This window comes from Pleurodeles waltl, chromosome 8 (assembly GCF_031143425.1).
Source record: "Pleurodeles waltl isolate 20211129_DDA chromosome 8, aPleWal1.hap1.20221129, whole genome shotgun sequence".
In the NCBI taxonomy this organism is placed as follows: Eukaryota; Metazoa; Chordata; class Amphibia; order Caudata; family Salamandridae; genus Pleurodeles; species Pleurodeles waltl.
This window is the reverse complement of record NC_090447.1, coordinates 41,215,908-41,230,299: the sequence shown is the minus strand read 5'-3', so window position 1 is coordinate 41,230,299 and position 14,392 is coordinate 41,215,908.

Sequence of the window (14,392 nt, the reverse complement as noted above, 5' to 3'; positions counted from 1 at the left end):
ACATGCCAAAGATCTTGGAAAAAATGTTATGCAGTACAAGTCATATTACAGCCTACACTCTCCAATCAACTGAAATGTCACCCAAAAAGACTAGCAACAATGACTGCCCTTGCACTAACCTTGGAACCAGCTTGCATTTTGCAGATTACAAAGGTGCAAAACTTCTCTCTACTTCATTGCTTGATGTAAGAAAGAACCAGATGTATCAAAGGATTTTGCGTTCGCAAACGGTGCAAATCGGTAAATTCCACGTTTGAGAATGCAAAACCAATTCAATTCAATTTATTTATTTCACGATTTGGAACTCCGAAGAGATCCACATGTAAACAGACTATCTTTAAATACAATATTTCATAAACATTAAATCAATAAAAAACATATATAGCAAACTTGTCTTAGGAATACAATATAATCAAGTCTCTATCCATCTGTTGCGCCTTTAAGTACCATATGATATTTACATGTAAGAGACAATAATGGCAAAAGGAACTACAGTTGAACCACTTCAACCTCCTGTAACCAATTACACAGATGAAATCCAATATAAAACGTTATGATATGTAGAAGAAATATTCAATTCCAGCAACATCATACCGAAGAGCAATTCAGTACCATTCTAGAGAAGGTATAGTGCATTAATCCTAAACCAATAGCTTATGGGAGGGGCAGAACAGCACGTCCCAGCGTTTGAGGTAAAATAGTGCATTAGTGAAATAGCATCCGTTACTGCCACCCAAAGATAACAAAATCAATAAAGATTTAAAAAGGACTTAAAAAATAAAAAAATCCTAAAACAGAATATTTCATACAGAGGTTTATGTAGAGATTGCAATACCTCTCTAGCTGAGCGCATATTACAATTCATATTAAGCCGTTTCAGTCATTTTTGCCTTAATTCTAATAAGGTGGGACAAACGAATAGCACATGCTTAAAATTCTGTACCCCCATCTGGCAGAGTTCGCAAATGTTTGAGGATCCATCCCACTTAGAAGTTAAATCTTTAAGGGGTAATCTACCAAATCTCAACAGGATGAAAAAGCATCACACTCCATGTGGTAAATTAAAAAATAAATAAGGTTGAGGATTTTTTAAAATTGCTGAATTAGTTAACTTCCTAAGCCTCCTCTTTTGGCGACAAAACTCCATATCCCATAAAAAACTTTTACCCCTTATAGCCTCTTTTAGGCTCTTTTTAAATGACAAGGGTTGTTGAGATAAAAATGAGTCAACATCTAACTCAAGCAATTACATAGCAAGGTAGAAATTTCTAAAAAAACTGAGACTTTACTCTTAGCGTACCAAATATTTCTTTATAGGCTAGATGTCTTAGGGTGGAATCTGCACTCTGAGCTAAACTGAAGGCCCTCCTAATTACCGCAGCTAGGCCCTGTGAATAAACACTCTTAATGCCAAATTCAAGCCTTAAGGCTGCCACAGATACAGAATTATTACCGGAGACCAGGCTTCTTAAGATCCATCCTTCTGTCTTATTTAAAAACTAAAATTTTGAAATTTCAATTCCTTCTATGGCATACAGAAGGGTGGATGGGATTTTTGCTTAATAAACAGATAATAGATGGGAAAAATGCCACCGGCCCACAGCATTATAAAAAGCCAATATACGGTGAACTTGAGACAGAGCCTTACTGACATTATTACTTATATGGTCTCGATCACTAAGAGAACTGGAAAGGGTTTTTCCCAAAAAACAATAGGAATTCACCCGCTCCAAACTCTGCTGACCCACCGACAATACGAAATTAATTTTTTAAGGGATTTAGGGCCAGATGTAGAAAAGAACCAATTTGCGACTTGCAAATTGCGAGTCCCTGCGACTCGCAATTTGCAAATCGCAAATTGGTATGCAGTACGGTGTCTCAGACACCGACTGCGACTCGCTATGGGGTCGCAATGACCAACCTCATAAATATTCATGAGGTGGGTCGCAAATTGCGGCCCCATAGCGAGTATAGGCACTCGCAAACATGGAGGCCTGCTGTCGTCAGCAGACCTCCATGTTCGTGACTGCTTTCAATAAAGCAGTTTTTTTTTTTTTTTAAGTGTAGCCCGTTTTCCTGCACTTAAAAAAAAAAAAACGAAACCTTTAGTTTTGGTTTTCTTTCAGGGCAAAAAATATTTTTGGGTCCATTCACAAACTGGAAGGGGTCCCATGGGGACCACTTCCAATTTAAGAGTGGGTTTCCCTCCACTTGAAGTGGATGGTAACTGCGACACCATTTGCGACCGCATATGAGGTCGCAAATGGTATTGCATACCACTCAGAATCGCAAATAGGAAGGGAACACCCCTTCCTATTTGCAATTCAGAAATGCATATTGCGAGTCGGTACCGACTCGCAATATGCATTTCTGCATTGGGAAACGTGTTTAGCGACTCGCAAACGGCAATTTTTGCCGTTTGCGAGTCGCTAAACGTTTCCTTCATCTGGCCCCTTATTCCCTAAGAAACATACCACTTGGGACTTTGATGCATTAATTTTTAAGTGATGCTGCTTAGAGTAATCTTTTGAGGCAGCCAGACGCCTATTTAGACCTTTCGGCGTAAGATCAAGCACCACTATATCATCAGCATAAAAGAGGCAAGGAATCAGATTGCCTTCAATTTTAGGCGCAAAGCCTTGGGTATTCCCTAATACGGAGGGGAGGTCATGATTATACAGGGAAAAAAGAAGGGGCGCCAACAGGCAGCCCTGTTTTAAACATTTTTTTGTAAAAAATTCTGCCGACAAACCCTGCTCTCCACCTAAAAGCACATCACACCATGTTGAAGAGTGCAGTGCTATAACTAAGAATAACAAATTTATGGGGGCACTCAACTTAGATAATTTCTTCCATAAAATCTTACGGTCCACCCTGTCGAAAGCTGTTGAGAAGTCTATGAAAGCAGCATATACCACCCCACCTCTAACTAAAACATACTTTTCATTTATAGTTTGCATTAACAGGATGTTATCTAGCGTATTATGTTCGTCCTGAAACCTGGCTGTTCAAAAGGGAGGATCAAATTTTCTTCAACCCAAGATGTTAGATGCACAAGTATGCTTTTGAGCAAAGATCTTACCAACAGCATCCAACAGGGCTATTTGCCGATAATTTATTGGTGAAGATCCATCACCCTTTTTATACAAAGGAACTATGATACTCCCAGTCCAAGACACCTGAATGATGCCTTCTGAATAACAGGAATAGAATACCGGGTTAAGAGTCTTTGCCTAAATCGAGGGCTCTTGTTTAATTACTGCCAACAGGACCTCATCTGGGCCCATTGCTCCAGATGCCCGCAACAACCTTATAAACCCCTCAATCTCAATATCCAAAGGGGCACAGAAGGCATCAGGCTCCAGACAGTTATCAATCTTGAGGTCCAATTCACCTGACTCAACTTCCCCGTTTTCCACATACAAGGAGAGGATATAGTCCCTCCATTCTACCTCAGCTATCGGAGGGGCTGAGGGACATTTACGTGACCCACAGACTTCAGAGATAAGTGACCAACATTTATGACTGTTTTTACCCATCCCTACGCATGTGCAAGTGCTATGCTCCCTGCACCTCTTAGCCTCGGGTAGCTATCAGGGGGTCATTGCTGTGGCAGGTGGGGTATCCCAAATTTCACTCTCACAGTTCTTTAGGGCATTCCTAGATGCCTTACTCACACACATGTCCAGATACATATACCTACCCAGGAATGAGGCAGAAATCAACAGCACCAAGTTGGAATTCTACAGGATTGCCATCTTCCCCCATGTCATAGGGTATGTGGACGGGACAAATATACAAATATGCCCTCCTGCAAACCTGGAATATCTGTTCCGCAATAGGAAGTGTACCCACTCACTGAACATACAGGTGGTATGTGACACCCATTATGTTATCACTGACATGGTAGCCAAATTCCCAGGGAGTACACATGACTCGTACATTTTCAGGCACAGTGGGATACACCAACGCCTAGAACGTGTGGAGTTTGGAGACGGATACCTCCTAGGTATAGCTGAATACACCTTGCAGACATACACACAGGTCAATGTGGAACCCATCTATGCCCAGCTAACATTGTACATTTTGTGCCAAACAGGTGACAGTGCATATGCACTACGACCATGGATACTGACCCCGTACTTAAGACCCAGCAATGAGACAGAGAGGCGATACAATAGTGCACATAGGAGGACCAGAAATATCATAGAAAGGACCTTTGGACTGCTGAAGGCAAGATTCAGATGCCTCCACAGAAGTGGAGGTGCCCTCCAGTACACCCCAAAAACAGCTTTCAAGATTGTTGGCGCATGCGCTATCCTGCACAACATTGCCACCAGACGTGGGCTACCTCTCACCCCAGAAGACCCAGATTCGGAGGATGAAGAGCAAGAGCTACCACATCGCCATCATGGGGATAGAAGCATTGCAAATCAAGGCAGACTGAGACGGGACCACATTGCAATCCAATACTTTGGAAGGTACGTGCTAACTGTCACCACACTAACTAATGTCACACACAAAGAGTCCAGGTGTGAAGTGGAACTAACAAGTGATTTATTTTGTGCACCAAAAAAAACTATATACATTGACAACAGTTCAGGGGCTGTAACAGTCCACCTGGCATGAGGACACATTGACCTCATGTGCCTCTACCCCAGGACAGTGTGGAGCTCATATTCTACGCCGGCTTCAGCCAGCATGGCTGGTACCTGGTGTCTCAGCAGTGCCCTGCCTTGCGCTTCCACTGCGCAACACCCTGTTGTCACTGGCTGAGACACTGCTGATGGTGGAGCCCTCCTCGCTATCCTGCGGCGTGTCAGCCGCGCCCCTAGCCACCTGCCGTGCCTCCATGATATCAACGGCGTGGCTGAGACATCCCAGTCCATGTGCCACATCACTGGCAAAGTGGCCCATGTCTACTTGGAGGCTGACTGTGCGCCTTGAAAGGCCAGTAGTGTTCACAGCCAGCCTGACTATGGAAGCAGACATTCGGTCCAGCCGGTGCATTAGCTGCCTCTCACGACGCCTTGCACCCTCTCTCTCTGTTATGAGTTCCGCCACCAGTTGTCTCATGGAGAGTGCAAGGTCACCCACATGTGTGTTCAGTTGTTGCAGCTCTGTGTGTACCAGCTGCATACCACTGCTTTGGTTTTGCTCCTGAAATTCTCCATATCTCCTGTGTTTGCAGGCGCTGACCCCGTAGGAGTGCGGCCTCGGCGTGCGACATGGAGGCGTCCCCTGACTCAGCCTGCGGCTCTGGTGGTACATTTACATGTCGCCTGCGACGCAGTGGAGGCTCTGTATCATCTACAGTGGCACTGTGGCTGGGACCAGGTGCTGGCTCACTCACCAGTATGGCAACTGGTGTATCCTGAGGGGACTGTGTGTTGGTGGTGCAGGTCTCTGTGGTGGCTGGTCCTGACTCATCTGCAGGCTAGTGGCTGACCTGTGGCCCCTGGATGCTTTGGTTGGTGGGGGTGTCGTGTGGGAGACCTGTGGGACATAGGGAGCACACTGTCAGTATCTACCATCTGTTATGAACTTCATAATAAACTGTTGCCTATCAACTACCTACTTGACTACATTGCCCATAATGCACCATTCTGGTTGTTGGTACTCTGAAATGGAGCTATTTCAGTTGTGCATGCTACTGTGTACAAGGTGGGTGGGGGTATGGCATATTTGGGTGTACATGCATGTCTCATTGTACTCACCGGTTGATGGTCCTGGCTCTAAAGTATCCAGCTCTCCCATCCCGCACACTGCCTCTGGCTCCAGGGTCTCCTCAACTCTTTCCTCCAGGGGTGTGGGTGGTGGTATTGTGGACGGTCCCCCTCCAGTGCCCCTCATCTCCCGGAGCCGCTCTGCCACCCTCTCCTTGGTCCGGGAGCGCAGGTCATACCACCTTTTTTTAAATTCTTCTATGCTCCGGTGGCTGACACCCAGGGAGTTCACCTTGTCTTGGATGTCCGTCCAGATTCTTCTCTTCTCCACCTCTGGCACAGTGAGGGCTGCCCTCCCAAAAAGTTGGTCATGGTGCTGGCAGCACTCCTCTGTCAGCACCTCCAGCTCTTTCTCTGCAAATTTTAGTTTGCGCTTCCTTGGTGTCTCAGCCACGGTAGCTGCTGTTCTCTCTGTTTGCAGTGTAGCAGTGTGGTCCTCCTTCCTCCCAGGTGTATTTGTAAACTTCCTGGCTGTGATGTTATCATCAAGAGCCAGGAAGTGTTTTCCAGAGTGTTCTGCTGCACCTGCATTCAATTTGCAGCACAGTCGCAATTTGCGACACCCACTCGCAAATTGCGTGTTCGTTTTTAGTGCGGTCGCAAAAAGCAACCTTGCAAACAGCGGACTCGCAATCTGCGGTGCGACTTCATTTGCGAGTCGCAAATTGAAGTTGTGTTTTCTTCTTGGATACCATTTAGCGAATCGGAAATTGTGAGTCGCACCGACTCGCAATTTCCGACTTGCTAAATTTTTCCTACCTACATCTGGCCCTTAGTTCCCTCGAACCTTTTAAAAAAATATACCCCTTTTTAGCCATCCCAATTTTAGGGGGAAATAGGATAGGAGGAATGTTAAGCACAAATTCCCTCTGAATATCACAGAAAATGGAAAGAAGCAGATTTGAGATTTTACAATTGAAATCGTCGACATCAATACTTCATATACGCCTTTGTGTAAGTTTAAACACAAGGAAAAAATCCAATTAAGCAAATGTAACATCATATCATGATCCTTATCAGGAGGAATATAAGCTATTACATCTAACAAAGGCATTTTCCTACCGTCCTCCATTGTTGGATTAACACTAATTATCTGATATGATGTCTGTGAGACAGAAATATTTTCAAACTCTCATTTGAACTTATCACTTAAAAACATAGTGCTGCCCCCTTTTGCATGCCCCTTCCTGGAAGGCTGATCCTTTTGACAAAGGACCATGTACCCCGGGCAAGAGAGATTAGTTACATACCAGGTCTCTTGGATCCAGATTAAATCCACTTGAAGAGAGCAGATGTAATCTAATTTGCCCATCTGTTTCTCTATTCCCGCAGCATTCCAAGAGACCACATGAAGTTTATGGTTAATGATGTGTTGTGGTAATTTCCACTTAGCTCGAGTACTATTTAAGGCCCGCTAACCAACTCCAGTTATCCTGCTTAGGACCCCTACAAGAAGAAGGCGCATCTTCGATGAGCTGTACCACTCTTCCTCCATGGAGAAGAGAGATCTTTACATTTTCCAGGGAGGAAACGGGAGACTCTTGCCCAAGAAGTAAGTTTGTTCAGTTCATTCATGTAACAGTTGGGGACTGCAGTCTAAACAAATGAGAGTCCTTTCTCTTAACTGGAACCACGTCTATGCATCTATGCTGCAATTGTTCACAATTGACTAAAATCAGATTTACAATTGTTTTAGAATAAAACCAGACTTTTGTCTTTAAAGAACCAAGACCTTGCATTAGGAATAGGGAGAGATATCACTACTTTCAATTAATGTTAACTCAGGTATATCTCTAAAGCAAGAAATTAAAAGAGAGCGATTCAGAACTAAATTCAAGTCAAATAAAACAGAAAACTCAAGCCATAACGTCATCTCAGATTGCTGGGAGATGTTTTCCATCTTACAATTAACATCCCCAACACCTAAGGGGTCGGAACTTAAATTTGAGATCACTGAGTTTAATTTCCCATTACAAAATAAATCGGCATATGGATTTAGGGAGGAGGAGACGTTCTTTACAACTGGTAGATCATCCAAACTATCCAAAGGAGGGGCCCATATGGGTACTAGATCCAGTTCTTCTCTGGATGGAGTGGATCCTACATCTTCCAAATCTTCCAATTCTTTGAGCCTATCCTTCCCTGGGACCTTCCTATTATCTTCCTTAGGAGAGAGGGTTCCTATAGGTATCTGGATGTCAAACTTCACCTTTCTTGGTTTTTTTTTGGAGATTCACCGTTTAGCCTTTCTTCCCAGCTTTTTCCCTTTTAATGACTTTCCCATAGTCCTTTCGTTGTCTGCTTGCTTAATAGACACATTCCCATTGTTCACAGCAATCGAGGAGGTGTGAAGAATCTTAGACTGCGGTAGAAAAATTGCAAACGGTACCACGGGGAAGTTGACTTTTCCTCCGGGTTTGTTGACAACAAGATATTCGACAAAGGAAGTGGAGTGGAAAATATATTTTCCAAAGAATAGTCCAAACTTTCTGGTTGAAAGGTTTCCTCACAGATCACAAGTTTAAAGGACACTTGCGAATACAAAATCGCCTTTTATGATGTATGAAAGGCATTCGCAGTTCAAATGTAAGGAATCGCTAAAATAGCGATTCCTTGCAACTGTGAAGTGAATTTGCAAATCACAGTGCGATTCGCAAATAACGACGTGAATTTGTGAGTTGCACTCTGCGATTCGCAAATAGTGCTGTGAATTTCACAAATCCTGTATCGCAATGCAATGCATCCACAAATTGCAAAGTGCGAATATTCGCAAGAATGGCTTTTTGCACGTGCAATTTACCACAAATTGAAATCAGGTGGTAAAAAGGTACAACCTACATAAAGAGGCCCAGAATGACTCAGCCTTTTTTCCACAATGGCTGCACTCTACGTCATGGCGAGGAGGATGAGGATCCTGGCAGGTTTGAGGAGAGGGAGGAGGAGACAGGAGCGAATTTTCAGAGTGTGCATTACCCTTTTTGACCAGACAGAGGAGGAGATATATGATAAGTACAGGTTAAACTCAGCCATGATACTTGACCTGATAGCTGATCTACAACCCCTACTGCAGCGAAACACACACAGGACCAATAGTATACCCACCCATGTGCAGGTAATATGCTCCCTGCACTTCTTAGACTCAGGGAGCTATCAAGGGGTCATAGCAGCAGCTGAAGGTGTCTCACTGAGTGCCCTTTCACGCTTCTTCAATGCATTCCTCAATGCCATGCTTAGCAAAATCCATCAGCACATATGATTCACCAATAACCCACAGGAATTGCTACAAACCAAATACAATTTCTACCAGATTGCCAAATTCCCACGTCATTGGCTGCATCAATGGGACACATGTAGCTATCTGTCCACCATCGGCCACAGAGTATGTTTATCGGAAAAGAAAGAGTACTCATTCCATGAACATACAAGTCATAAGCAATGCCTCCAATGTAATAATGGATCTTGTGGCCAGATACCCAGGTAGCACACATGACTCCTACATCTTCATGCACAGTGGAATACACACAAGACTACTTGCTGGAGAGTTTGGCAACGGATACCGACTTGGTAATGTAATAGTTGACAATGTCACCTTGACATTGATATGTGATGTCACGGATAAGAAATACTCATTTTACTCTCCTGTCATTCTAGGAGACAGTGCCTATGCAGTGCTCTCGTTCATACTTACACCCTATCTAAAACCAGCCACACCAGGCAAAAGGAGGTATAATGCACACACAAGATGACACACAGCGTCGTAGAGAGGACCTTCGGCCTGCTGAAGAGCCATTTCCGATGCCTGCACAAGAGTGGTGGTGCATTGCAATACAGCCCAGAAAAACACCTGCAAAATCGTGGCTACATGTGCTATGTTGCACAATATCGCAACAATGAGGGGCATACCAGTGGAACCCAAAGAGCCTGACTCAGATGAGTATGACGATCCCTTGCTACCCCTTCAGCCACCAGACAGAAGCAGTGCAGCAGAGGGCAGAAAAAGACGTGCTGAGATCACGCGCAACTATTTTTGATTTAAGTAATGACAACACCACGTCATCATTTATGTATTGCTGTAGGTAGCATCTTTATTGCCTTGACTTCAGTTAATAGATGTGTTATTACGATATAGGTAAGCACCATACACAAACGTGCTACTTACAGTGTTCAACTAGGAGCATCATAGTATCACTTCATTGCTACATGATATGCAAGTCCCCTGTTCCTTTCAACATTACTTTCTACATCCACTCACTCCACTTGAGTGCTCAGTGGTCTCGGTGGCACCTCTTGTTGCGGGTTCTAAGACAGTAGTGTGTCTAGTACTGCGACGCCTAGGATCCATCACAGGGGCTGTGAGACTGCTGAGGCCAGAGAGTTCCTCACTATCCCCACCACCCAGTTCACTGTTTTTAGCACTCCGTCCTGTCTGCATTATCGCCAAAACATTGGTGATTTGCACAAATCCTTGTGCAATGTCCCGACTGCAATGTGCCATCTCCACTTGCATGCCCACAGCACATCGTGATACCAAAGCAATTGTGGTAGTGAGCTGATTGACAGATCTGCAGAACTCATCCAACATGCCATCAATTGGTGATGGTGTCTACGGTGGCTGACATGCTTCTGCTGAATCACAGTGCAGAGTTCCCTAATGGCATTTGTCATCTCCTTTGCATGTTCTGCAGCTGTTTGCTGTCCCTCATTCAGCTTGCACATGTTTTCATTGAGAGAATCCAACTTCTTGTGCAATAATCCCATGTTTTCATTGAGTGACTCCAACTGCTTGTGCATTGATCCCATGTTTTCATTGAGTGACTCTAATTGCTTGTGCATTGATCCCATGTTGTCATTGTGAGACTCAAACTGCTTGTGGATTGCTCCCATGTTATGATCGATTGACCAACTGCCTGTGTATTGACCTCATATGTTTACATTGCAGGCGCCGTACTTTCAGCATGGGTCCTCAAGGCCACCAAACAGTGATGGGCCCTCACCTCCCTCTGTGCACTGTCTGCCTTCTTCGCTACGCCTCCTGAGGGGAGTGGACTGACCCTGGGGCAGGGACTGCTGTCTGTCGGTGCATCTAGCCTCTGGGGTGGGTACTTCATCCAGCATTTCATCAGAGTCCAAGTTATACTCAGGGAGGGTTAGCCCTCTTGCCTTGCAAGAGTATGAAAGACTCACTGGTGCTTGAGTCGGACTGTGTCTGACTTTCGCTATCCCCAATATTTCCACCTTCTGCTGCATCGGGGCCCGGAACATCTGCAACAACAATGTGCAGCATGTCATTCTTGGATATGTAATCACACAGTTGCCTAACAGGATTACATTTACCCTGACATAGTATCTCTGAGAGTCTTTTGTGTTGTGTATGTGTTTGGTTTTATTCTATCTCGCTATTTATGTGGTAGTTACACTTTAGGGGTGTGGACTACCACTCCCATAATGCATTGTTGTGTTGTATATAAGATGTGGCATGGACTACTTCTCATAGTGCATAGTGCCATAGCTATTTTCTAAGGTCCATTTGTACATGCACATATGGGGAAACACATCATTACTGCCCTTACCTTTGCTGGTGCTGGGTGTGCCTGAGGTGTCAATGTCAGTGACACCACTGACAGCTTCAGGAAGCAGTGTGGACTCCACCATGTCTTCCATTGTTGTAGACGGTGTCTTGGTGGGTGGTCCTCCTCTGGTACTACTTGCCTCCTTCAGCCTGCTTGCTACCCTCTCTTTGGCATGTGAACGCAAGTCATACCATCTCTTGTGTATCTCCTTGTCGGAGCGCCGCACAACACCCACTGCGCATATTTTGGTCTGAATGTCTGACCACAGTTTTTTCTTCTCACTTTCAGGTACCTGTAGTGAGTGTTTTCCAAATAGTTTGTCAAGGTTCCTGACCACCTCCTCTGTGAGCACCTCCAATTCCTGCTCACTGAATTTGAGTTTGCGCTTCCTCTCTCCTTTCTCCTTCACATTCCCATCAGTGGCCATAATCCTGTTTGGTCCTGGCTGGCTCTCAAGACTACCTCCCTCGTGCTTGGCTAGGTCTGTCTGCCTGCTCCTGTAGGTGGGACTCTGGAAACAGCATGGACTGACTCACTTCCTGGTTGTGATGTCATCAGGCTATTCCAGGTTGCTGGTTTCACAATTTGCGATTTTCAAATACAGATTCGCTATTTTTTGCAATTCGGTATTTGCAACTTGCAAATTGCGATTCTGAATTTTAAGAAATCGATATTACCAACTCGCAATTTTCATACATCCCATTTTGCATTTCTTAAATAGCGATTTCTTCAAATTCGCTTTTTAAGAAATGCAAACTGGGAGCTTGATGCATCTAGCCCTTTATGCCTCTTTTTTGCATGATCACCCCAATTATTTTACACAGATGTTGGTGTTTCTTTTTTCTCTGTGCACTTTGATTAACCATACTCCAGGACATGTGGTCTGTTCCACTAAAACATATCAAAATTGGCTTTACTCATAATTAGCATATTTAACTTACCTGAAAGTCCCAAGTATATGGTTCAAAGTGTATCCATGGCCTGTAAGTTAAAGTTCAGTTGTGGACTGTTGCAATGACTCTACCACTACTAAAGTGCTGATGCAAAACATGTCTTCATGCTTGCCATCAGTAACCTGGCAGTGCAGGTCATATCACAAATATATATTACAAATCAATGAATTGGTAAAGTTGGATTTATACTAAATAAATTACAAAAGACACTGATAAAAAGACACCTTTTCAATACCAAAACCCATAGAACCCCATTTGCATGAGCTTCCAATTGGCACTCAGTATCTAAATAGCTCCTTGATGAGGTGTGAAATTGCTCACAGAACTGAGGCAAAGACCTTGGATGTGGAGAGGTGTTTTGTTCCTCTGACAGGACAACTATGTGGGTGATGCCCAGCAACTTGAGTATCTTCAAATTAAGCCTACCCTACAACAGACAGATGTAGGTTTCCTCATTTGCCTGAGCACAACACTAGAGTGGGTACAGTAGCTCTGCACAGGGGAAAACATTTTCTGCCATCTTGGTTTTAGGTAGTTAAGGGCACTGTGTATTGTTTGCCATAGACTATACAGGAACTGCTGCTAAAGAAGGCAGGGTTGCCCATGGAAATATTTTTTCTTATTTGCTATACAGGGGCCAGGAGTATATACACCCACAAGCTAATGCCAGGCATACTTATGGCTCCTTTGGCTACCCTCTTTAGAACACTGTTTGACCTGTGGCGGATGGAAGAAAGATTGCACCTACTATTGAGATCTGAGAGAAGAACCATAAGAACTGAACATGCCCCCAGTTGCACCCAGGACTAACAAGTGAACTTCAAGGGTCAGTTAGCTGAATTTTGTTACGCTATAAAGACACAATGGCTGCAAGAAGCCCACATATCTAGAAATACCCATCTGACCAGTTTTAACCCGACCAGCCTTGGACCCTGCTGGTGTGTTCTGTTAGAGTGAGCCTAAACCCAATTCCTGTTACTGAGGTCCTGAAATCCTTGGATGGTGTTTAAATTAATCAATCAATCATTATTTGTAAGGTGCTGCTAATCACGCACAAGGGTATCCTGATGCTGGGTTTGGAGGGTCTCTGTCAAAAAGCCAGGTCTTGAGTCTCATCCTGAATTCAGCCAATGATGGGGATGTCTGGTGGTGGAGGGGGCTTGGCCGTGATGTAGGAGAAGGAATGGCTTCTGGTGTTTCTGTGGCAGATGTGCAGTGTCTGTGTGAGGGGGAGGGAGGTGGAGCAAAGGTCTCTGGATGGTTGATGGAAGTTCAGGCAGTGCTTGATATATGCTTGTCCTAGGTCATGTAAGGCTTTATAGGCATGTGTTAAAATGTTGATTTCACATCTTTTCTGGGTGGGAAGCCAGTGGAGGTTCCTACGGTGTCGGGTGAGGTCAATCCATTTGGGCACGTTGAGAATGAGTTATATATTGTCTGGAGTCTCCTTGTGAATTTGGTGGTGGTTCTTTTGTACTGTGTGCTGCCATAGTCCAGACGACTGGTGAATAGGGCTTGAGGAAAGGTGCTGATGGGGAGTCATTTGATGATTCTTTGGAGCATGTGAAGTATGCGGAAGCAGATGTAGGAGATTGCTTTGATCTTTTGTTTCATGGTGAGTTTGTTGTCCAGGATGATGCCGAAATTTCAGGCATGGTTTGTCAGTGTGGGCGTAGGTCTGATCTTGGAGGGTCACCAGGTGTCGTTCCAAAGTGAGGCGTTGTTGCTGAAGGTCAACACTTTAGACAGGGCTGAGCCTCAGACATTTGTCCTTCATCCAGTTGATGAAATTCTTCATGCAGTTGTGGAAGTTGGACTTCATGGTGGTGGCGTCTGCTAATGGCAAGAGAAGAAGCTGGTGATCATTGGTGTTGGATATGTTGTTGAGATTGTGGGTTCTGACAATGTCGGCTAGAGGTGTCATGCAGGTGTTGAAGAGGGTGGGGCTGATAGATGAACTTTGAGGGATGCCACAGATGGTGTTCCTGTGTTCTGAGGCAAAGAGATGGATGTGAATACTCTGAGTTCATTCCGTGGGGTTGGATGTAATCCATCGGAGGTGTTTCCCTGGATCCCAAAGTGGTTCAGTTTCTTGATGAGTGTGTGGGTGCATATGGTGTTGACTGTTGGTGTTGAGAGTTCA